The following is a 26,326-nucleotide window of genomic DNA, read 5'->3' as shown; positions in this document are numbered from 1 at the left end:
CATCTGAAAAACTGACAGCTAGCCTCCCGTTTTAACCACTAAACCATAAGAAATGTAATACCATGGGCAAACACTTGAGCCTTGTCACCTGCATGAGTCCCCAACGCTGTTGCCCCATCAGGGCCACAGATCAGGGGAAGGAACCGGCAGAGATGAGACAGCTGTGCTCTCCGTGTCCTTCCTTCCTGGGTCAGAACTCGGTTCCAGCTGCTCGTTGTCTACTCTTCTGGGGAAGCAAAGAATTCTGGGGACACGAGACATCCGGTGTTAAGGACGTCATCATTCTTTTTTAAACAAATGTTAGATCATGTGACGAGCTTCTCAGGACAGGAGGAGCCGCCTCAAGGGAAGGCAGATCTTCTCTAGGAGCTGACGATCATCCAGGGAGAGCAGAGTGAAGGGCTGCAGAGCGCCAGCCTGATCCCGCTCTCCCTCTGAGGGACACTTCGATCCCTACCCCCCTCCCAGCGCCCCCCCAACAGTTCCCATTGTAGCCTCCAAGGCCCGCGCATGCGCAGGACCAGCGCTCTGAGCGGCAGAGGGGCCGGTGAGCTGGAGAGTGCGGGGGCGCGTGCACTGGAGGCGGGGCCCCTGGTGTGGAGGTGGCTGCCTCAGAGGTTTCTGTGGGGGGATTGGCGGTTTCTGGATACTTCCTCCAGGATTTTCAGCGCTGGGGAGCTCTCTCCTTTCTGCAGTGTGGAGGAGCGCTGGGCAGGAGGCGGCACCAAGGTAGGTGGTGGCCGGCGGACTCGGTGTGGAGATCTCCGCCCCAGATGGCAGGAGCTCGGTGTCGGGGGCGGTGGATGGGGTCGGGGGAGGGGGTTGCTGGCGGGCTGCCTGAGGCGGGGGAGCCCAACGTCTGTCCCTTGGAGGAGCAGAGGAACGCCAGCTGGCCAGCCGGTCTCTCGGCCTTGGCGGGGCCCCAGCCAGCGGAGGTGCAGGGGGCGGCAGGGAGTCGCCTGCCCTCTGTGCGCGCCCTTGAGTTCGCGCTCCCCCAGGACCCCGTCTAGGCCAGGTCGCGACATCCCGGGGTGAACACTTTCCTTCAGAAGACAGCCAGTGGTCAGCGCTCCTCTGCCTGACTCCGCGCAGGCTATTGGGCTCCTCACTGCGTTCTTTAAACAAATAAACATTCCTACCTCTTTGGGACACTTTTATAGAAAAGCCAATCCAATTGATGGTTTCTGATAATTGACTCTATATTTGCAAGGCAAATTTGATGCCTGTGAATGGTTGTAAACTTCATTTAATGAAAGGAGCTTTAAACAATCTTTGGTGAAAATTATGTAAGTTCCTAATAATAACTCACCTTCTGTTAACATAGACTAATGACTGATCAATTGATAACTGACATAATGTGTACGGAATTTTGGTTTGAGTGGAAAAGTTTTTCTTGGCAGTTGGTGCTAAAATTATATCGGATAAGGAGGAGGTTTTTAGAAGTAGTATGTCATGTGTGTTTTGTCTCCATACTCATTTAGAATTGTAAGAATTTAGATTTGGAAAGCTCATAGAACAAGAATTTTCAAATTTTGATTTGACTGAGAGGGTGAAGGGTCAAAAGGCCAAATACGGTAGGATTTCATTTATATGATATTCTAGAAAAGATAAACCATAAAGAAAGACAACAAATCATTAGTTGCCATTAGTTTTAATATTTAGTTAATCATTTAGTTTAATAGTTTAATCATTAGTTTTAATATTTCTGATTTAAAAAAATACATTTTAATGATAGCATCCTAATTATGCTTTTGGAAGATACCAGAATTTAACAACCTATGAAATTCTGCAGGAGGAACAAATGACATGTTGGTTATTGGTGTCTTTGAAGTGTAAGTATTGTTGGTAATGAATCTAAATAAGCTTTTTTGGATTGTGAACTACTGATTTTTTTACTAGATCCTGTTGGACACGGCATATTACAAGTTTCAAAAGGCTCTTTAAATTATTGTAGCAGGCTGAAGCTATTAAATTGTAATGTAAGATATTTATAGATGAAACAGGCAAAAATACAAAAAGCCATTCATCTTTTTATCTTTGTTAAATATCAAGTAAATCTTACCATATACATGAATGACTTTTGGCTACACAGACCTGAACTTGACAAACTGGACTCATTATTTTGGTGAATTTGTTTTGGAATGCTAAAATGGGAGAGGACATATGTTTTTCCTGAGGGTGACTCAAATCAATATGGTGGGTTTCGCTGTTTATACTCTCTTTCTGAGTTACAATCTTGATTAAACAGCTCGTCATAGACGTACCAAGAAATTTGGGCCATTTTATGTACCAATATTTTAAGATGTCCAATTTCCCTGATAGTTTCTGATTTCAGGGTGTCTGGGAAAAACAGTTTCTCAACATAGGTACTTTGGAATACAATTTTTGATTGTTGACTTATTGAATCATAGAATTGTGGAGTTGGAAATAATTTCAGTGGTTGTAGAGCCTAACTTCTTCATTTTCCAGGAAATGGAAAGTGCGATATCTCAAGTTGTCATCCATAATCTGACTGCTACTTAGTGGCAGAGTTGGAACTAAATGCTCAGATGCTTGTCTCCAGATTCCTAGTACAGTGCTCTCTGTGCTAATTACTATTAAGTAGACAAACCAATGAGTTACCTTCCCAGATCATATATGTAGCCAGCAGGGTTGATTCTTTCCCATATGCATTTTTTCCTTTCTTTTTTAAATAACTACTAACCACAATTAATTCAGTCCCTTACCATGTTTAATGACTATCCTTGTGTGTGTCTCCTTGAGCACACGTGGACTCCCTAGAATGGACACCAGCCTGTGAGTGGATTGCTGGGCCAGAGGCTGATGTGCATATGCAACTTGACGAGCTGCAGCCAAATCATCCTCTGAAGTTTTAACAATTTCCATTCCCGCCAACAGTGTCTAAGTCATCCTTTCCCTGGGAATTGTCGGATCAGCATTGTCAAATTTTTAAAGTTTTGCCAATCTGATGCGTGAGAAATGATGTCTTTGTTTTGTCTCTGTACAACTGTTTTGACAAATGCACAGAGCTGTGCAACTACCAAAATCAAGATACAGAATAGTTCTAGCACCCAGAACTCCCTTCAGCTGCTCTTTTGTAGTCAACTCCTCCCCCACCGTTAACCCCTGGCGGCTAATTATCTGTTGTCTTTCCCTGTGGTTTGTCTTTTCTAGAATATCATATAAATGGAATCCCACAGTATTTGGCCTTTTGAGTCTGGTTTCTTTCATTTAGCACAATACATTCATTTTAGTGTTCATCCATGTTGTTGCCTGTATTAACAGTTCCTTCTGTTTTATTGCTGAATGCAGTATCTATTGTATGAATGTACCACAGTTGATCCATCCAGCAGTTGAAGGACATTTGAGTTATTTTCAGTTTTGTCTTTTTTGACTAGCAAAATTCTGATATAAATCTTTGCAAACAAGTTTTTGTGTGAACATAAGTCTTCTTCTCTTGGGTAAGCACCTAGAAGTGGAATTGCAGGGTCACAATGTATGTGTATGTTTAACTTTATTTGAAAAAATGTTTGTAGTAGCAAAGTCATGGCCCACAAAGAAGTCCTAATCCCTGGAACCTAGGAATACATTAGTTTATTTGGCAAAGGTGAATGAAATTTGCAGATGGAATTAAGGTTGCTAATCAACTGATTTTAAAATAGGGAGATTATCCTGGATTATCCAGGTGGGCCCAGTGCATCACAAAGGCACTTAAAAGGGAAAGAGAAGCAGTTGAGTAGAAAAAAAGATACAACTAGGGAAGCAGGGCCAGAGAGTTGCAGAGTTCTTGGTCTTGAGGGTGGCAGAGGGGGGCCATAGGCTAAGGAATGTGGTGGTCTCTAGAAACTTGTAAAGGCTAGGAAATGGATTAATTTTAGAGTCCCTCAAAGAGAACCTAGCTCTGCCAACACTTTGATTTCAGCCCAAGGAGACCCGTGTCAGACTGCTAACCTACAGAACTGTAAAACAATAAACTGAGTTGTTTTAAGTCATGAAATTTGTGGTAATTTGTTACAGCAGCATAACAAACTCCACTTTAAAACCGTTTTCCAGGGGCCGGCCCCATGGCTTAGCAGTTAAGTGTGCGTGCTCCACTACTGGCAGCCGGGGTTCAGATCCCAGGCGTGACCGACACACCGCTTCTCTGGCCATGCTGAGACCACGTCCCACTTACAGCAACTAGAAAGATATGCAACTATGACATACAACTATCTACTGGGGCTTTGGGGAAAAATAAAAGGAGGAGCATTGGCAATAGATGTTAGCTCAGAGCCGGTCTTCCTCAGAAAAAAGAGGATTAGCATGGATGTTAGCTCAGGGCTGATCTTCCTCACAAAAAAATACATAAATAAATAAAACTGTTTTCCAAAGAGACTGAACCACTCTGTGTTCCCACCAGCAATGTAAGAGTGTTCCAGTTACTTTCCATCCTCATTAACACTTGGTATGGTCAACCTTTTTAGTTCTAGTCATTCTAATAGGTACATAGCAGTATCTCAGTGTGGTTTTTATGTGCATTTTTCTCAGGATTAATGACGTTGAGCATCTTTTCATGTGCTTATTGGCCATCTGTGTATCGTCTTTGGTGAAGTGTCCAAATCTGTGCCCATTTTAAACTTGGATTTTCTTATTGCTGAGCTTTGGGAGTTCTTTATAGTCCTGTCAGATATGTGATTTGCAAAGGTCTTCTCCCAGTCTGTGGCTTGCCTTCTGCATCCTCTCACCAGTGACTTTGGAAGGTCTGTGTAATGTAACCACATGACCTCACTGGGAAAGAGTGAGGTTGGAGCACCTGAGTCCAATCAGACATTGATCAGAGTTGGGGCTGGGTCTCACTTTTAGTAAACCCAGCCCTTCCGCTTTCCCCCGTTCCTGTTTGCTATGCTCCCCTCCCCCGCACAGGGGTCTGGTTCTAAGTCTGGTAGATCTCTGTCTCCTCAGGTTTGGGAGCCCACAGAAAATTCAGCTACACCCTTCAGACATCTCAGCGCAGCTCTCCAGCCTCCTACCTTACATCGCTTCACAATATGGCACATTCCCTGAAGGTCAGACTAGCAGTATGTTGGACTTAGGCCACTTCCACCACTTCTGGAGGTTTCACTTTGCTTTATGGAAGCTTTTGGCCTAGCTCCCCAGATTCCTGTGTGGCACCAAAACGTAGCACGGGTGCTTTGAGGAAGAGCAGTTGTGTGTCTGAAGGCCGTCAGGTTTCCTCTGCCACACCAGTCCTGCAGAATCACTACAAGTTTGGCTAGTTTCTCTTTTCCCTCGCTGAGGCTCTGACTGAGCAAGCCAGATCCTCGGCAAGCACCCAGAATCAGAAAACTCCTGCAGGAGAAAGATAAAAATCCTTGCTCACATGAAAGACTTTCTCTTCTTTCTGGAATTTTAGTTGGTTGATTCTGAAGTTGTCTGATGCTCTAAAAATATATTTATAATTTATCTGCCTGTGTCCAGTTTTGCAGCCAGTGCTTTCCCGTCCTAGTCTCCTCTAAAACAGATGTTCCCTTATCATTAGTTTTTAACTGCATCAGTTATGCATTGTGAATATTATTATTGTTTGGTAAAGTCATGCTTTCAATGATTTATTCAGATGTTTATCATTTTTTATCCTCAGAATCCATTTTTACCTCTTAGCAGTTCTTCTATCAGTTTCTTTCTTCTTAAAGTACATTCTTTTTTACTTTTTAAGTTTTTTTCCTTGAGGAAGATTAGCCAGGGTAACATCTGTGCCTATCTTCCTCTATTTTGTATGTGGGTCACCACCATGGCATGGCTGATGAGTGGTGTAGATCTAATCCTGGGATCCAAACCCACAAACTCAGGCCTTGGAAGCAGAGCGTGCTGAACTTAAACCACTACACCAGGTGGCTGTCCTCTTAAAGTACATTCTTCAGAAGTTCCTTATTGAGCATTTGTTGGTGGTAATACTCTTAGTAAATGTTTGCATAAAAATATCTTTAATTCACCCCAGTTCTTGAGATATGGTTTGATTGGGTATACACTGAAAGTTATTTTCTCTCTGTACCTTGAAGATTTAATCCAACTCTCTCTTGCCTTCCATTGTTAAGAAATGTATCATCGGTCTAAATGTAAGTCTCTGTAAGTGTTCTGTTCCTCTGTGGGGCTTTGAATATCTTCTTTTGTATTTAGTGTTGTTTGGTTTCCCTGGAGGGATCTGGCTCTAAATTTTTTTTTTTTAATTGTGCTTGAGATGTATTCAGCTGCCTGAATCTAGAGTAGAAGGCTTTTATCAATTCTGGAAATTTCTGTTATTATGCCTGAATATTCCTTTAAATCATATATATATGTTTATATTATTTAATTCAAATATATATACACATACTTATACACATTCAATACATATCATTAAATATATATTTATATTATTTAATTCAATATATTATATTATTCAATATAGTGATTTGTATTATTCAAAAAATATACATATATTATTTATATATATAGTTTCCTTTACTTGACCAAACTCAAGCCAGGATCCTTTGAGCCCTCTTCTTGACTAGGCCTCCATCTTGGCCTATTATAACTACAGCCTCTCAGCACAAATGATTTCACCCCCCGACACACACATTATAAGACTTAAACACTGATGGGACAGGCCCATCTCTAATTGTTTTGAAGATGTTACTAGATATGCAGTTGAAGTTTCACTGTGATCTCTGGATTTCCTTGCTACTCCTTTAGTCCCTCACTTCAGTGTATTTGTTTCTTGCTCCATCATTCATGCTAGAGGAATTCCTCAAATATCAAGTGGTCCTTGGCTACCTGTTCATATTTCTGTGATGGGAAGAAAACAGCTGAGTAGGATCTCTGTGGGCCTGATGGGGCCTGTGAATGTCTGGACTCAATGTTTCTTCAGGAGTGTTGAGTGTTGAACTGGTAATAGGCAAACAATGTTGGTGTCTACACTGATTAATAACATACTTATTCCACACATTCCCGCAACGACAGACATCCTCTGAACACGTGGAAATGCTGACAACACACACCCACATACACACTATTTGCACATGACCATCAGCATTCAGACAGTAAACTACACCTGACAATGCACACTGATACTCAGAACATACACACAAACTCACACACACATACAGACCACTCACTGTCTCAGAGCCCACAGTGACTTGAACTCTCTGTACACACACACACACGTCACCAAAACACACCTTCACATAGATGCCATAATAGCCATGCACCCTGTGACCATACAGAATTGCTGAACACACACACATCCACACAACAAGGAACATGGCCGTGCACGTGTGGGGTTGATCATGAGGTTTTTCACACCTCAGCATCAACATGGACACCGCGGGGTGAGAGGGAGAGGCAGAGGGCACAGGGACAAAATGTGGGGAGCAGACAGGAGGCACTTGCATAAAGCAAATATGATACCTGCAGAGCTGGTTGCTAAATGACATGTGACTCAAGGGTAGGAGGAGCCAAGAGGATCTGAAATGGTACAAAGGAGGTGACTGATACAAACCCATCACAAGATATTTAAATGTAAGGAACAGTGACATTTTAAAAGGCACTGAAGAGAGTGCATCAAAGCTTAGGTATAATTCCAGACAATGAATGACATGGAATTCTGGCCAAAGAACAGCCATTATTGCTGTTAAAATTCCTATTTAAATGTTTCTTTAAAAATTATAGAAATACTCATTGAAAAATGACAAATATTCATTGGTTTAAAACATTTAAAACATTTCAGGATAAAATTACTGCAGGTTCCACTTTTATTGAGTAGCTTTCCTTGGGCAGCTAGAAAAGCTGGACAAAGCACACAGAACAGCTGTGTGAAGGGTCAGAGAACATCCTGTGCAGACAGGACTTGGGGGTCTACAATCTCTGAGACGAGGGAAGCACAAGATTGTGAGCACCAGCTCCACGCGGCTTCTCCCCTAAGGCATTTGCTATTTCAACAGTGAGAGAAGAGAGTCTGAGCAGAAAGAGGAGGAAAAATGAATTGAAATTTGGTTCCAGCCAAGTCCAGTAACTTCTGCTTCCAGTTAGATGTGGTAAAGTCAGAGCAACAGTTAAACATTGATTTAATAAATACTGTATGTTTGAAAACACCAAAGGGATGTGGAAGCTAAGAGGACTAGAAGAATTAATATTTCAAAAAAAGAAAGAGCCTTTTTAGGTGAGATTGCCAGACATGCCCTCACCTGGGGGAATTTGCTGAATCTGGACTCTGATAATCACAACTGTCTTACCAGAAGACAATAGTAAGTACAATCTGTCATAATTGATCTATGTTAGCTTTTAAATATCACAAGCTTTGTTTGGCTGTTAATTTTTATTGCCTCCACTAGAAGACTCTGTGAAGGGAAAGACATTGTATCATTTGCCACATGATCTCCAGAACATTCTTCAGTTGGGGTTGTATGACTTCTATAAATATTTGTTAATTGGTGGTTTCATGAATGCTATGGACTTAATGTCTATGTAACCCAATTTCATATGTTAAAATCCTAATCCCTGACGTGATGGTACTTGGAAGTGGGGCCTTTTGGAGTTAATTAGCTTAGATGAGGCCATGAATGTGAAGCCCCCATGATGGGATTAGTGCCATTATAAGGAGATGGAGGGCCAGAGCTCTCTCTGCCAGATGAGGGTAGAGCAAGAAGCTGTCCTTCTGCAAAACAGGAAGAGAGCTATCACCAAAAGCCACTCAGCTTGAACCTAGATCTTGAACATCCCAGTCTTCAGAACTGTGAGGAATGTATTTCTGTTGTTAAAAGTGCCCAATCTAGGGACGGCCCGGTGGTGCAGTGGCTAAGTGTGGATGCTTCACTTCCTCAGCCCCAGGGTTCACAGGTTCAGATACCGGACATGCACTGATGCACCAATTCTCAAACCATGCTGTGGCGGCGTCTTGTATAAAAAGTAGAGGAAGATGGGCACAGATGTTAGCCCAGGGCCAGTCTTCCTCAGCAAACAGGAGGATGAGTGGCATCAGGTATTAGCTCAGGGCTGATCTTTCTCACACACACACAAAAAAACCCCCAAAAATGTCCAGTCTAGGGGCCTGCCCCATGGCCTGGTGGTTAAGTACTGTGAGCTCCTCTTCTGTGGCCTGGGTTCGGTTCCCGGACATAGACCTATACCACTCACCAGCAGCCATGCTGTGGGGGTGACCCACATAGAAAATAGAGGAATAGTGGCATGGATGTTAGCTCATGGTGAATCTTCCTCAGCAAAAATATAAATAAGTAAAGTACCCAGTCTATGATATTTTTGTTACAGCATCCCATACTGACTAGGACACTGAGTGTGTGAATAAGTTCATTTAGATTGACGATCCTTCTTCTACATGACACGTTACTGCCAATGATTCCTAAATTGGTGTGAGTCAAATTTCCCTTAAGGATCATAAAGATGTTAAGGCTTTTCCCTAGTTGTGCACATATTGCTACACATGAAAACATGTTGCATCAAGTGCTTTATCGACACCTTAGTCTCACACTTCATCCTATTGGCCTTCAGTGAACCTCAGTGTTACAGTCAGTGCTTTGGGCAATAAAGGAAAGTCCCTGGACTGAAAAGGGGCTGGTATCCATCCTGAAGCTCCTGTCCTCTGTCCTCTGTCCAGCCAGCTCTAGAGCAGGATCAATTTACAAGATAGGCTTTTCTCCAGGCAGCTCATTCTCCCAGGCTGTTCTCATTTAGGATGATCTCACCAGGAGCAGTGAGTGGAAGTTTGGAGGGAAGAGCTACAGAAGACATCTCCCAGGGGAAATTCTTTGTGGTTACGTGACCTAGAATATGGTCACCTGACTGCTCTAAGGTGTCATGAAAATGGAACCCTTCTCATGTCTGCAATATCCTTCCATGTCCTCTTTCCCCTCCATCTCTCTGTTCTTGGTGGCCAAATTCCCATGGCAATGACAACAAAAAAATGAAAGTAGGGAATGACCCATTTCCAGTCTCAGAATTCTGTGAAATTTTACTGCCTATCCCCAGTCTCACAGGACTGACACCCTTTTAACACTTTTAAGATTAGATTACATTTTAATCTCCTTTAATCAGAGTTTTCTCTCATCCTGGTTATGTATATACATATTCTAATACATAATATTGAAAACATTATTTTTGGCCCTACAATTTCCAGATTCACTCATAGTTATTTTCTGATGGATGCATGCCTTTGTAATTATGTTTATAACTCCATTAACTATAGAAATTGACTAAATGATGAGTAGTAATGTACTAATACAGGAAAGTGGCCCATTTTTATTCAACATAAAGTTTCATGTTTTCATCAAGACAAGTACATGAATACTTAATTGTTCAGTAAAAACTCTTACTGTGTACATGTAAGCAATTATAAATCTATTGGAGTTGATTTACCTTGTCGATTATTCCTTGTTTCCGAATTGTGCATTCAGCATTTCCATGAACACTTTAGAGTCCTGCATCTTTATCCTACTATGTTAAATACTAGGTCATCAACAAAAGTCCACGTTACTTGTTCAGTTGTGTGCTAGTGGATCCTTTGTAGGGTGTCTTCCTAGGTACATTATCACATGGTCATCGACAGAAGTCCACATTACTTGTTCAGTTGTGTGCTAATGGGTCCTTCATAAGGTGTCTTCCCGGGTACGTTTTCCAATGTGAACTCCAGCTGATGGCCTTGTGACACTGACATAAATACTGGTGTCTCCACAGATTATGGGGCCAATGATATGTGGTCCTTTTCGGAGTCATATATAACCTAATAGTTTTCATTCAATTAGTGTAAAGAATGCTATGGAAAGTAGATTGGGGACAATTAATAAAAAAAGATTGATTATGAACATGCTGTTAGGGAGAAAAATTGAACCTCTGGCTATAAAAGTTTACTTTTTATGCAATCAATCAGCCACCCTAACAAACTCCGTTTATAGGCAGGGCTATATACGTATATATATTAGATTAAGATTATATCATCTATTAGTTTGAATGTGCTTTTGTAAAGTATGCCTTGTTTCTCTTGCCCTATTGTACTGGGAGAAATATGGAATAGCTAGAAACTGACTGGATTACTCTGGTCTGAACTCAGATCACATAGGACTTGAATCATTCAACACATGAGCCATTAGCGGCGGCTACACCACTGGGATCTCCTGATCCAACATCGTGGTCATACACCCTATTGTGGATATGGACTCTAGAATAAGATTGTGTTGTTATCCCGAGGCTAACTTGTTCTGTTGATGAATATTTTGGATCAATAAGTGATAAAATATTTTGACTAGATGGTCTAGATTTTAATCACTCAGAGGTTATTTTCTTCTGTGAGGTCACCCCAACCAAAATTGTTAGTCCATTTAAGTTTTGTTATCCCTTGATTTGGCTTACCTTTGTTTTTTTTTTTTAATTAATTGAGGATCCATAGGGTCTTCTCATCTTATTTTGTCATTCCCACCTCTTCAGGGAAAGGTCAATTTCACTGATTAAAAGTAAGAGAGAGTAAAACCTTGAGTGGCCATTCATACAAGTCCTCATTTAGACAACAAATGATGATGCTGCCTTTGCAGGGTCCAGTCACTGTGGCCTTTACACCGTGTCACTGGGCAAGCAGTGCCTGTAACACCAGAAATGCCAGAGGATATGCTTTTGGTAAACAGGTGGGGGCTGTATTTGCCGAGTTTCTTTTACTTTTTTAAATCTTTCCTTGAATGAGTACTTGTGTTAGGTTAACAATTAAGGTAATAAATAATTATTGGATTGAATTTATTTTATTGTTAACTTTCGGTGATGATCTGTTCTAAGATTATGCAAGGAGAAATAATTCTTGTTCCTCATAGTAACAGTACTACTTCTATGAATTAATAGATTAATGCAGTATTAGATTAGGAGTTAGTTTCTGAGATTGAAATTAAGATAAGTACATTGTTGAACCTGAAGTCTTTCTTAATTGGTGGCTGAATTTAGGCCAACTACGGTATTGTTTGTACTCCCTCTCTAAGGAAGGTTGTATCCTGTATCTAAAAGGCTGTACCTCTTTAGGGCTGGGTCTGGGGAAGGCAGGAGGCTGGACAAGTGTGGAGCTGGCTCTGGCCCAGAGGGATGAGCAAGAGACTCAGGGCACCTGCTGCCACACACAGCCGCAGCAGACATCACAAATCAGTCATGACATGTTTGGCTGCAGAGCCCAGAGAGCCCCCCAGTCCTCAACAATGTGCACACGGAAGCCACTCCCAGTCAGAGCAGAGGAGTGTGATGATCCCATTTTCCCACCCAGCTCCCCTAAGACGTGCTGCAGGCCTCCTTTCCCCACTTACTCTGCCAACTCCTCACTGTCCTCGGGACTCAGGCCTTCAAGGCCCTCCAGCAGCTGGCTCCAGCACTTCTCCTTCCTCACCATCGCCTCCCCTCTCTGCTCCCACTCTAGTTCCCGGGCAAGTTACCTGTGGCTCCTGAGTGCTGCTCCTTGGCCTGGAAGGCCCTTCCTTTACCCCATCCACCCTGTGCACTCCTACTTACCCTTCAAGACTCAACTCCAGTGATGCTTCCTTGGGAAGCCCTCCCTGACACTCCATCTCCCCAGGCCTGCTCTGGGCCACCACTCTGCTTCCTGCCCACGTCCATCACTGCCGGGAACCTTGCTGGGCCCCCTTGTCTGGTCTCCACATCCAGCCCAGCCCCTCAGGAGGGGCGGAAATGCTTAGGCCCAGGGCAATGGAGCAGATTCCTGGACTATGATGACACTGCCCACTCGAGCGGAGGTCATTCTTTAGGCTTCTTCCAGCTTGGGCCCAATGCAGCTCAGAGGGAGCCAGGACACAGGGCGGCTGGCTCTGGGCTCAGTAGATCACAGGGTCAGCCTAGGGAAAAGGCCACACAGAGGGGCTCTGGACAAAACTCCAAGTCGACGATACCCTTGCTAAGGGCAGCAGGGGCAAAGGCAGCTGCACAGGATGCAGGAAATGCTGGCGAGCTTTTCATCAGCTCAGAGAGTCCCAGGGCTGGATAGAAGGAACTCAGGAGGCCCATCTGAGGTGGAGGTCACCTCGGGGGCATACAAGCAAAAGCTGAGGGTCCCACAGCAAGTGGAATCTGAAGAGGTGACCCTCAAACTCCTTACCGCTTTAACATCTCCTAGTTTGAAGTCAGTCATCTCTGTCACAGCCTCTAGCTGCCCCCTCACAGGACTGTGCCTCTCAATCACAGCTCCCAAGGCAAGTGGAGGCTGAGGGTGAGGAAAACTTCCTACCTGTGAGAACTGCTGTGATCACGGCCACCCACAAGGTGCCAAGGATGATGAGCAAGGGACAGAGGGACAGACCCACACGACTTCCCCTCGGATGCTGAACATGCTTGTGATTCACCAGGCCAATCAGTATCTGTCCTCATCCCCCACTTCTGTCTCCCCAAAAGGACATGTCAGTGTTTACTATGACATCCACAGACACATCAAGGGCATCTGGGAAGAATCATGTGTACATCTGGAGAGAAGGGAACTGTGAAAACCAGTAATATCTGCATCCATGTGTGCAGATATTGACATCTACCTACAGCTATCACATTCCTCCAGCAGCCCTGGAATACTCCGGACTCAGGCCAGCAGGCTTTGGCACATGGTAGCCAAACCAACTGGTGGTGTCCCCAAGTGCAACCACTGCTGGGGCCTACCTTGAGGATGGGGTGGGCCAGCGTGGATGACTCATCCCACAAGTCGGGCCGGTGTCCAGGAGGGTCTCACAGCCTTCGACAATCATGCACTCAATGGCTATGTTTTCCTGGATGCTCTGTGTTTCGTTTACTTCATTGTGCTTTATCCTGTGGGGACAGAAAATTTCAGAGACAGGCTGCCCCCACCTCTCAGAGAGAAGAGAATGCCGAGCCTCTGGCCAGACTTAGGAAGAAAGCCTAGCACCCAGAATCTCAGGTGGAGCCTGTGGTCACAAAGGGGGACAGAGCATGCATATTGAATACCTGTTCTGCCAGGCACTCTATGGGCATGATCTCACATCATCCTTCTGATAGCCTAAGGAGACAGGTGTTGGAAATGGAAATGGAGATTAATAGCTAGAAAGCAATTCTGATTTAAAAGTCTGAACCACGTGGAACAGAGATGGCAAAACTGGGAGGAGGACAGCAGTACAGGAAACAACCTTCCTTACTCTGACTCCCACACCACTTCTGGCCTTATCTCCATCCATATAACTCCACCTACCCATCCTGCCTCAGGACCTTTGTACTTACTGTCTCCACCCCTCCCCCAATGCACTTTATACAGTTGCTTCCTTAATGTTTGGGTCCTGGAACTGCTTAGTTTTGGAGCACATGGCAATCAGGCTGGCTCACGGAAAGACTGACTCCAGTAGGCTCCAGCACGTCTGGGGGGAGCAAGACACATCTTGCCCCTTAATCTGAGAAGAAGGACAACTCTCCTATTTCTCCTGTTTTGACTGTCGCAACACCCCTTCTCCAGAAGCTGGCAACATTTAACTGCTTCTTAAAATTAGCATTGGTGGGAAAAGAGGCCTGTGATTTGCGAACTTTGCTAAGAGTCTTGGTGGGTTTTCAGGAGTCTTAGGATGTTAGTAATTTTGTGGGGATGACCGTCTAGAGAAGGTACCCCACCTACTCCAAGAAAAGCACAAAACCTCTTATTTGTCTGCTGATGCCTCAAATTCTACAACCACGACCAGATCACCAAGAGGGCTGGTTAACATGCGTGGCTTATGAAGTTCTCTCGTAGACACTGTCCAGTTTAACCCTCCCAGCAATGAGAGATGACACTGGTTGAGCTGGATCGATGATTAATGAACTCAGCGTGATGAGCAAATTACTGGGCCCCTCTGACCCTCAGTTTGCTCACCTGTAGAAGGTCAGAGTGAGGATGGAAGAGAACACATTTCACGTGCTGACCTCAGGCCCAGCACACATGGCAGATGCTTGAGTAAAGGGCGGTGATCACTGTTGCTAGTATCACTGGTTGCAAAGGTGTTATTATAAAACTATTATTATCCGTTGTTTTCTGGTTATCAGACTGGGGCATGGAGATGGGGTCTCTTCTTTAGGAGCCTCAGTCTCTCCATCCCAGCAATGCTCTTCTCAGCAGCCCAGGCCCTAGCCGTCTTCTGGAAGGGATGGGGCACAGGAAGGCACCTTTCAAGGATATGCTAGTTCCCTGGATAGGGATTCATTTTTGGAAGTTAGCAAAGGTTAGCAGAACCATTTTTTTTTTGACGAGGGTGGGGATTTTGCTGAGGAGGGCTGTATTTGCTACAAATAAGGGGGCGATCCCAGAGTAGCAACACTAGTTTCACTGTTAGACAAGTGCCAGCTGTAGCTGCTCAGGACTGCTGCCAGCCCCAGCTGGGGTTTGTGCTGAGAACCACACCGTCCACGCAGCTGGGGAGGAGTTCCCTGGGCCGCAGGCTCCCGGGGGAACTGGAAGTGATGACCTGGGTTACATTGAGCCCAAGAGATGAGGTTCAGGAGAAAAAGCTGGACAAAGACCAGAGGTAGGAAAGAGCCAGCCCCAGGGGAGGAGTGTTTCTGAGCACAGCAAGGGAGGATAGGTTATCTGATGGCTTCCTGCCAGGCTGGGAGCCTTCCTCAGTCTCCCAAGGGAGGGAGAGAGGAGAATGAAAGGGCTGCTGTCAAGGCGATAGGAAAACCGTCTTCTGTGCCACTAGGGCTGTGTTCAGGCCAGGTGCAGGAGATCAGGTGGGACAAAGGATGAGTAGGCTTTGGGAAAGGGGATCAGTGTTTTGGGACAAATGCCTTGGCACCCATGTGCCTTCCTCGCCCTAGCCCACACTGGGACAGGACTTCCTGCAGTGACGAGGAGCCTCATTGGAGGCCCAAGTCTTCTCCTTGGGGAAGTGTGCAGGATTTGTCTCCTTGGGGCATGAGAGGACTGGGGTCTCCACCCCACAATGGTTTTTGTTAGTCTGCAATCACTCTCCGATTACATCTGCTCCCTGAATGACCCTCCACTCCGGGATCTGTGCCATGCCCTAGTCCAGCCTGGTCCTCCCTCTGCCCAGCTGCGAGCCGTGTCCCTACTGATCGCCTTTTGCTGGAGTCGGGAAGCCATTTAGAACACTGAACAGGGCTGGGGACTGGACCCCACATGCTGCAGACTGACCTTTGCAGCTTCTGGCAGCCCATCACTGAGTACCGGGCTGCTCATCATCTCTTGGCCTCCATAAGGTGCCGACCCCAGGGCTCATCTCTTGGTGTGTATCTCGTTCCTGCCTAAACTCACTCCCTTGGTGATCTCACCAGTCTTGTGACTTTAAATACCATCTCTGAGCTGATGGCTCCTGAATGGCTCACTCCCTTACACTCCAGACTCAAACGCCCTCCTCTTTTCTTGTCCTCTCCACCACTGTTGTCCATCTCAAGCTCAACATGCCCCCAGTTAAGCTCCAATGAAGCAAGAAAGATTCCCCCTCCACACCTGCCTCTCCTGTACCTTTCTCTATCTCGGTTAGCAGCAACTCCAACCTTCTGCTTGCTCAGCCAAAAACTCTGGAATCACCCTTGTCTCCCATCTTCTCTTTCCTCACATCTAATGCCTCAGAAACTCCTGTTGGTTCCATCTTCAAAACACACCCCGAATCTGAACCTCCTCCTCACCTCCACTGCCACCACCTGGTGCCGGCCACCGTCAACTGCTGCCTGGGCTGTTGCAGGCGCCTCCTACTTGATCCCTCTGCTTCTGCCCTGGCAGAGGAAGGTTCCCTCTTGGCTTTGAGGACTGAAAGAAGGGCAATGGAGGGGCCTTGACCAGAGGGCTGGGGCCTCTGACACTGGACAAATCATGGGATTCTCCACTCATGACAATGCCTGCTGTTGACTGCAGCCTTAGGCACATGAAGGCTCATCACCCAGGACCCCCTCTGGGGTTCCTATACCACAGGTTGTGAGACACTGACACTGGAGAACAGAGGAAGTTGGCAGAGTGCCTGCAAGTCCCCTGGCAGATCCCTGTCCTGGCAGATGGGCCCACGTGAGTGCCCAGGACCCTTCCTCAAACCCCATCTCTGCCAGCGACAGCACACCACCCACACCATCCCAGCAACTGCCCCCTGGGCTTGAGCTGTGAACTCCTCATATTCCTCTGAGGAACCTGCTTCCAGGTGGGGCAAGCTGGGGATAACCCAACCCCCACCCCTTGGGATCCTAACCTGAACATGAGATTTTACCATCTGTGGCTCAACATACTCTCTCTGGGGAGCATCCTCAGCCCTGGTCTGTCCACTGGTGGGGGCACCCAGGAGCCGGGCTCACACAAACAGCTCCCCCAGTTTAGCCCTGGCGTCGTCCAGGCTGTTGGCTCGATGTGCTCATGAAAAGTGGGCCCGGAGCTCATGCAGTGTCAGAGTGTGCCTGGGAATCTGCAGCAGGCAGAGGCAGGGGAATAGGGACAGAGTCAAGGATGGGGAAGGACAGAGGGACAGGGAGACAGAGGCAAGGAGAGACAGTGACGAAGCAAGACAGAGAGAGAGCAGTAACGTAGAGAGGGAGAGAGAGACAAAGTGGATGGAGAATGGTTCTCGCAACTCCCAGCACTCCCACAAGCAGGGTTGAGGATGGACACCAACAGCACTTCTGCTCTCAGACTCTAACGTGGAGGCTCTTCTAGGGTCTTGTCTGGGCCAACAGCCCAGAGCTTGAGGCTCTAAGCTGGGAGGAGGAAGGGCCTGGAGGTGGGCTCAGGACCAGGAGCTCCCACTCACCTTCCCACACAGCCTGCTTTGTGAAGCTGGACAGGCCTGCGGTCCGCTGGGTCAGGTGCTGTCTCTAACCCCTTTCTCCAGGCAGCCCAGAGCTGGGGCCTGTTATGGCCTGGGCCCTCCCAGCCATGACCCCCCGCTGTCCCCAGCTGTGGCTTCCTCCCTGCTGGGGCCCTCACTGCCGTGGTCCCCCAGCAGGCTCCCCAGGCATGTGTCCTCAAGTACAGGGCTAGGTGCCAGCTGGAACATGGGATCAGTGAGGAAGGTCTCCAGCACCCTCTCCTTGCGGTCAGTTTGGCCTCACAGTGCTTCAGCAGCTTGTCAAAGTCACTGTTCTGCTTGCAGGCTGTACTGGTGGCTGGAGACCAACTCCTGATAGAAATTGACCATGGGCAGCAGGATAGCTAACAGGTCTGCTCAGGGAGATGCCCCACAGGCCATCAGTCATGCAGCCCCACCCACAGAGGTCAGGGTCAGGCTCAGACCTCCCATCTAGAGACACCCTTGCCTTTGAGGATGACTCTGGCACCACTGCCCTATCCAGGGCCAAATAGGTGGCCCCAGGCTTCAGGACAACAGAGTCACAGATCTTTATAGAGATGGGGCCCCGTCTAGTCTGACATCTGTGTATTGGAATGTCGGAGAGGGCTGTTGTGGGTGCTGTGGTGTGCCTTGCCGCCTGAAGGGTCTGAAGGGCAACCTGCTCCGGAGCTTTGGGGGGTTGGCTGAGACCTCTGTGGTAACTGAATTGCAACTCCACATCCCCCTCAACCCTGGCTCCCACAAGAGACCTCCCTCCCAGAGTGCCCCACCAGTGACAGTAGTGACCCATCCGAGGTCATAAGGTGAGTCAGTAGCTGGTCTGGAAACAGGTCTCCTGAGTCCCCCATTCCAGGGTTTCCCCCACATGACATGCCATCACGAGTCATGTCCCTTCAGCTGTCTGTCCCTTTATCCATGTGTCCCTGTCCTTCCACACCTTCCCAGTTCAGCAAGGTGGGTCTGTTGCTGCCCCGCTCTGCCCCAACCTCCTGGATATATGATATCCTGCCTTCCAGCCCCCGAAATTCCAGCCAATCTCCCCAAACCTCCCCTTCAACACTTGATTGGAAGGGATAGGCCCACTGAAACCTCTGCTTACAAACTCCATTAAAAAAGAAAAACATGCCTCCTTTGCGATAAACTCCAAGTGGGAGCTTACACAGGGCATTCCACTACCCAAGGGATGGCACCTTCAACCACGCAACTACAGGAAGATCAGACCTCGTCTTTCTAGGGCCGCTTCTCATTGTGACCTTGGGGAAAAGCGGGGCTCTCTGACTTAGGAAAGTGAACAACAAAATGTCACACTCAGTGTGGGAGAGGCGCGATGCAGGGGTCCTGCTGTGCAGCCCTCGGGGCTGTCAGGACGGTGCAGCCAGCTCGGAGAGCAGTGACGCAGGGTGGACGGAGTGGGAGCCTTGACCGTGCTTCTACCTTTTGTTTCAGTCATTCTACTTTTGGAAACCTGTCCCAAGGAGATGCTCTCTCATATGAAATTTTCAGATGCAGAGATGAGTGTTTCTAGTAACAAAAAGTTACAACAACTTTAAGAGCCAATGATGGGAGATGGCTGCATGGATGATGGCATGCTCACAGGTACTAGAGCATCATATAGCCATCAAAAATCATACTTTCAGCATGGGAAAACAGTTGTGCTACAATCTTAAGTAAAAAAAAAAATATCAAGATTGAAATTCAATATTCATATGTGTGACATTATGTAAATAAAACGGGGGGAAAAAACCCAAGATCTGTGCATAAAAAAAAAATTTGAAGAAAACACAACAAAATGCTTACAGTGCTTATATTTGGGATGTAGAACTATGGTTGATGTAGCTTTTAAAATTTTCTGCTTCTCTAGATTGTCAAATTTTCTCAAATGGGTTCATATATATTATTTTTAAAAGGGAAATGTAGATATCAAACTAAAAATATATCACTTCCTCCTAGAAAAACAGCTTTTGCCAACTTGTCTTTCCTCTTCTGCTCCCTCTGAGGGATTTTGCGGGTTTTAAGGGGCCACTGTTACACTCCAGGAGGATAGAAGTGCCACCAGCCTGGAGGAGAGGGCCTTGGAGAGGGACTTCTCAGGTGGAGGTGGGGAAAGGTGGGGCAGGGGACCTCTGCCAGGGATGCCTGCTCACCCAGGCCCCAGTGGGCCAGCTGGAGATGCAGGTCTTCAGGACTTGGTAAAGATCTGGTGCAAATCCACAATGACCTCACTGACAGAAGAGGCACAGGGTAAACTCTGGCCACGGAGTTCCTGCCCCTCCAAGGCCTTGCCCCCAAGTCCATCAGAACTGAGGGGCCCAGGGAGAGGGCAGGGGCTGCCACCACCGGTGGGACTCTAGCAGAAAACACCTTTCTCAAGTGTGAAAACCTTATGTGAAAACCCCATCAGTGGGATGGACTATGTAACTTGCGGCCCAGTGCAGAGAAAATATGCAGGACTCCTTGTGAAAAAATGACAGAATTTCAAGATGGTGACAGCAGAGCACTAAACCAAACACAGACTTTTGTAAATGCATCACACACCCCAGAAGCTGTCAGAGGATGGGAGATGCTTTCGCTGCCAGTCTTCCTGGCACCTTCAATGCCGACCTGTTGAGGTGACCCTGAGGGATCTTAGAGGAACTCAGGGCTCTAGAAAATTCAGAAGAAATGCCACTGATGATGTGAAAAGAGCTAGGGCTTGAGACCCACACAGAACAGGCTCAAATCCGCCTTATGCTGCTTCTCAGTTGTGTTACCTCCAGCAAGATGCCTAACATCTCTGAACCTCAGGTCTTTCCTATAAAATATGAAGGTGAAATGAGGTCACCCCTATACGTAATGGGAAAATTTGAGGGCCTGGTGCAGAGAAGGTACTCAGTAAATGCTAGCTCTCTACGACCCCCTTTTGGGGGAACATTTAGAAAAGCAAAAACACCCAGATTCTCCCAAGCACCTGCCCTGTCACCACCTACAGAGCTCTGGGGAACATGCCTTCTCACTGGCAGCTTAGCGCCAGGCTTGGTAATGGGTCTCTGAGCACTCTGGCAGCCACATTTTCCATGGCTCCCCTCCCAGCACCCTCTTCTCCGCCCATGCTTCCCAGCCAGCCAGCTCCAGAACACAGCTCGAGTCTCCTCTCCCAGGATGAGCTGTAAGGATGCCAGAGAGACTTCTGCTACTTCCTGCAGCCCCCTCCCCTCCCAACTGTCCCTCCTCTGCCCCTGCTCATCACCCCCAGCTCCTAAAACCCTGGAGACCTGGGAACCTCCCCAATGTGTCTGGGGTTTGAGCTGAACAACAGAGGGGAAGCTAAAGGGACTCTGTCGTTCACTCCATTTGTGGACAGAAAAACAAGCTCAGAGAGAAAGTGTGAAAACCCCCGGAGTCAGGGCAGCCCCAGCCTAAAAGCCTGTCCCCATCTCCCTGCAGTTGTCTCTGTCTGTCTCTGTCACATCAGATGCCCCTCCCTGGTCCTATTCTCCACTTGTACTCTCTGCTTTCTCCCTCTGTGATGACCCAGTACTTTGGCTGTTGGAGGGCCCTGGTGTTGTCCTCCTCGGGGAGGTGTCACAGGGGATTATCCCCTCTCTCAGCAATTTGTGCCCTGAGGGCAAACCCCCACCCTGTGCTCTCACTCAGTACATAAGAACAGGGGATGGAAGGTGCAGAGTGGGCGCAGAGACATCCCTGAACTGTGTGACACACGTCCAAACATAGTAGCTCAGGGAATCACAAACATGCCACAGAACCAGCTCTGATCCCTTTTCAGGGCATGTGGCATTGTCCCCTCAAGCCCACTTGCTGAACCACAGGATGAATGAGCACTGACAATTGAAGAAATGGAGCATTTTGAAAGCAAAATGGGACAGTCATCCGCTCTCTTCCGGGTTGCTAAAACTACCCCAGCCTGCGCTTGAAAGCGGCTGAAAATATCTAATGGAGAAATATTCATTGCCAATGCAGGCTTTTCTATTTTTTCGATTCTCTGAAAACCTTAACACATGAAATAATGGCTGTTCTTGGATCTGAACTCTAAAGAGCTAAGGGACTCACACACAGGCTCATGTAGAGCTCAGAGACACGTGGATGCCCAACCAGCACCCTCACTGCCCTGATGTCATCATCCCCATGCCAGTCTGCTCTCTTTGCCAGTTCTGGGATTTGCACGTGTTATCCTTTTCTCTTTAGGATGGCAGTGTGTGTGTGTGTGTGTGTGTGTGTAAGAGTAGTCTGTATGTAAAACTGATGGCGCTCTTCTCAGAGGCATCTACAGGACATCTACTCCCCAGGGACCAGAGCAAAAACCAGATGCAGTCAGGTCAGACGCTCTGCTCCCTGCACAGGCAACACCGGCAGTCTGGGAGCCTGATTTAAGGATTAGGCCGGGTGGGCAAAGCTCTGGAAAGCTGTGAGCCTGGGGACCCTTCAGAAGCCTTGGGCCATGGCCCACACTTGCTACGAGCCAGTGTCAGGATGGCGACAGGAGCCCCAGCCCCACTGAGCTCGCAGAAGCTGCCTTTTCCTTACCCTGCAGGTCCCTTCTGGGGATGCATTTGCTTTGGATCTGGGTTGACTTGCCTAACGCCCAAGCCTGCTCAGTTGACCCTTGTCAATGATGGCAATGGTGAGTTGGGACTTTGGCTTATACCCCAACTCTCTGGTTAGAGTCCAGCTCTGGCTGCCCAACCTGGCTCAATGCCTGGTGTCTCAGCTGAGTCCTGCCCACTTGTCACCCCACAGTCTGGGCTTCTTGGCCCATCACAGGCAAACCCTCTTTTGCCACACCCCTTAGGGGCACTGGTTGTTGGCTCCTGCCCCAACCCACTCCCCTGTCTGGAGACAGTGTCTTCAATCCAGAATACATTTAGTCAGTGCAGTCATTGATGGAGGAATTAGTCCATGGTTTTCTCTCTTTTGTTAGCAGTCAAGGTTTTGCTAAAGATATTTGTATTTCTTGCTTTTCAAACAGCTCCCACACAACTCAGTTCTCTCTCCTTCCTTCTTCATTCCCTCTGGTCTCTTCCAAGCCTAAGAGATGCCCATCTCTGTCTCCCTTTGTGCCAATGCTGTCAGCATGTCCTGATGGAGTTCGTGTGGTGGGCACCATGCTGGGCATGGGTGAGACACAGCCAGAGGTGGATAAGTCAGATCCCTTCCCTGGAGGAGCTTCCAGCCTAAGAAGGGTGTCAGATACCCACAGAAGTAACTTATACTCCAACAAGGTGAGGCCAGAACAGAGGTGGGCCCCTACTGCAGTGGGAGAGTCTCACCATGCAAGCCACAAGCAGTACCCAGAGGTTTTGCACGACAAAAGAGGAGCCCAATTGGGCTGGCCCCATGGTGTAGCGGTTAAGTGCATGCGCTCTGCTTCTGGAGGCCCAGGTTCGGATCCCGGGTGCGCCTTGATGCAACGCTTGACATACAGTGCTGTGGTGGCGTCCCATATAAAAGTGGAGGAAAATTGGCACAGATATTAACCCATAGCCAGTATTCTTCAGCAAAAAGAGGAGGATTCGCATGGATGTTAGCTCAGGGCTGATCTTCCTCACAAAAAAAAATAAAAAGGAGCCCAACAGGTGTGCTATAGGATGGAAGAAATTGGAGCAGAGGGGATGGTGTGAACAAAGATGCAGAGTTCGACAGGGTGTTGAGTGCAGGGCAGCAGGAGTGTGGATGGCAGGAGGAACATGGGAAACAGGACTCAAGGCACAGAGTGGGCCCTACAGAGATTCTGACTGGGGAGGGGTCTAGGCGGCCCTCTAAATGTCAAAGTTGGTTTGCAAAACTGATTCCACGGCTACAGTTTTACCTTAAACCCTGAAGTAAAGATCTCTGCAGTTTCTTGCAGAGTCAGCCTTCCAGAATTCTGAGTGCTCCCAAGCCAGAAAAATACCACGACCATCTCTAAACTCCTACCCTGCCCTTTAGGGCTGCCTGAGCCATTCCAACTTACTTCCAATCATAAATGGGAGAAAAATAGCTATTAAAACAATGAAATGGTGCGAAACTGAGGATTCTAGAAGAAGGGAGGATTCTTCTCAGAGGAGGATGCTACCTTTGTTTTAGATAGTCCTTGGAGCTTTTTGGTTACAAAAGATGAGGCCCAAGAGGGCTGTTTAGATGGGAGAGAAGAGACTGAGCAGAGCTGGATAGTTTTGCTTAATAAATTTTGTGCAGACTTTTGTTTAGGAATCATCTCCCGTTACCTCTAGGGAGACATGGCTGTGGGTGGAGGCTCCGGGAGTAGAGAGTATACAGGGAGTAGAGACAGGGCCGGTGTTCTTGATGTCTGACCTGTGCACAGCCCACTTAGAAGGGCCTAATGCCTGGTTTAAGGCTCTGCTGTTGCTGCCTTGAAATTCTTAAGAGCCCTGCAATTTTATTTTCCACTGGGCCCAGCAAAATATTTAGCTTGTCCTGAAAAAATGTGTAGACAAGTGTATATTGGTAAAGGATTAACGACCAGCTCTCTGAGAGAAAAACTCTGACTGGTAGCACTGGCTGATTTCCATGGTGAAAACATTCCTACCTTGGCCCATTTTAAGTTACCGAAGGGTGAATAACAAGCTTGCAAGATTCTTGAAAATTTCACAACTGACTTGCAAGTTGGTATGAGCCAGCTCCAGCATATCACTGGACGGGGGCGAAGGTCTTGGCAGATAAAGGGATTATGAACACCCACACCACCAACAAAATGGCTGTTGGGAACATGTGGAGAGAGGCCAGTGTGAGGAGAGGAGGTCAGCAAAGAAATCCCTATAGCAGGAAAGGCTGAGTGACAGGAGGGCAAGGATGTCTTCTATTCACCTTTAAGCTGTTTTCTGCTGCAGTACTGCAAACCCCCTCGACTGTATCTAAGCATTTCAGAAAGCCCGGTCCATACTTGGTTGGTGTTGGGGGCTTGGGGAGTGAAGGAAGAGCCAGTTGGGTGTCATTAGGGCTTTCCTGGATACTCTGGTTCTCCTCCTGGGACAGGGCAGGACTGTATTGCCCAGGACCCTGAAGTCCGGTGTGGTCATGTGACTCACTTTGTCCAATGAAACGTGAGCAGAGCTGTCAGGCACGATTTGCCATGATCCTTCCCCTGCCATGGGACTGGTGAATTTCCTGATGGTGGAGCCCCATCAGCCTGTGTCCCTGTCTCTGAGTGAGAATGTTGTGGAGCAGAACCCACAATGGACACACAGTGTGAGAGAGAAAGCAATATTTGTTGTTTTAAGCCACTGAGATTGGAGGCTGTTTGTAATTGCAGCAGAATCTAGCTCCGCCTGACGGACACATGGAGTGACCACATGGGGTATGGAGCAGTCAAGACTGAGTGAAGACAGGCACTGTGAGAAGTGATACAAGAAGTCAGGAGAGCAGAATTGGAAGTCAGATGTGGCCAGGAAAATGGAAGACCCTGAAAATCCTCAGGAATGTGGGATGGGGTTTGAGGAATTTTTCTGGCTATCAGGTGGACCATGAGAGCTTGAGGCCATCCAGGTGACACAGTGGTTCCCAAACATTCACCTTTTATCTGGCCCGTCTCCCCAGCAAGGATGGAATAATTTGTGGTGCAGGCACAGGCCAAGCATCTACAGCCAGGAGACTCAAGGTTAAGCCTGGATTCTAGCACTGGAAGTGACCTTGGAGTGACATTGTTTAAGTCCCTTCCTCTTCTGTGGACCTTTCAGTTCTCAGATCCCTCCCAGCTCTGATGTTCTAAGACCCTCTGTCTTTGTCACATGTGTCACTGATCACTTACTTGGCTCCTCAGCTCCTCCTGCCTACCTGATGGCCTACTTCCTGGGAAATGGGCTCTGTTTCACATTCCTGGAGCCCCTCCAGAGCGTACAGGTGCCCTCTGCCCTGCAGGATGTGTGTGTGGAGAGAGACTGAGTGAGAGAGAGAGAGCAAGAGAGAGAGAGAGCAAGAGACTACAACCAGAAAGCTTTACCAAGCTGATCTTTCAAAATGTTCTTTAAAAAAACCATTTGCCCTGGAGAGTAATGCACTCAGTTGGAAACGTGGCTCCAAATTCCCACCAAAAAGGCCTATGCTGTCACACTGACACACACAGACACACACAAATACTTCCACTCCAAACCGACCAGTTTGGTGCTCTCCAGCACCAGAGAGGGCCCTGCCATTTGCACCCACCCCTTCTCTGGCCTATCAACCCCCAAAAGGTCATATGCGACATGAACCCACATCCTCTTGGCAATAAAATGACTCATTTTCTACCTGGGTTCACACCGCAAGCTATTATGGTGCCAGTCACACTCTACCACAATCAGACTTTAAGGGTAGAAACTTCCATCTCTTTACTGCCTACCCGAGATCCTGAATTCCATTCAATCATCAAGCCCTTACAGAGTAGCTACTATGTGTGAGGCAGAAGGGACAGAGTGATAAAGGACACCCCTGCCTTCAAGGAGGTCCCACCAGGTCAGGGGGGGACAGACTTGAGGAGTCGGCTCTGACGTGGTATGCTGAGGGTGAGAAAGCTGTGGGAGCAGGGGGCATGGAGCACATTCTGGGATGAGAGTCTCCAGGAGGAGGCTTTGAGTTTGGTAGGATTCCACCAGACAGGGAAG

General features: G+C 47.3%; 1 protein-coding gene and 1 long non-coding RNA gene across 3 annotated transcripts in view; both read left to right on the top strand.

The window, feature by feature from the left end:
- The window catches only part of LOC131408219 (ral-GDS-related protein-like), a 137,419-nt gene that overhangs the window by 94,842 nt on the left and 16,251 nt on the right, over nucleotides 1–26,326 (top strand). The gene's annotated exons all lie outside the window — the stretch shown is intronic.
- Nucleotides 685–26,326, top strand: part of LOC131408229 (uncharacterized) — a 35,040-nt gene continuing 9,398 nt past the window's right edge. The window contains exon 1 of the long non-coding RNA XR_009220726.1: nucleotides 685–729. This is a non-coding gene — a long non-coding RNA (uncharacterized LOC131408229). The remainder of the gene's footprint in view (nucleotides 730–26,326) is intronic.

Source organism: Diceros bicornis, chromosome 7, assembly GCF_020826845.1.
Source record: "Diceros bicornis minor isolate mBicDic1 chromosome 7, mDicBic1.mat.cur, whole genome shotgun sequence".
Classification (NCBI taxonomy): Eukaryota; Metazoa; Chordata; class Mammalia; order Perissodactyla; family Rhinocerotidae; genus Diceros; species Diceros bicornis.
This window is presented reverse-complemented; position numbering and strand designations above follow the sequence as displayed.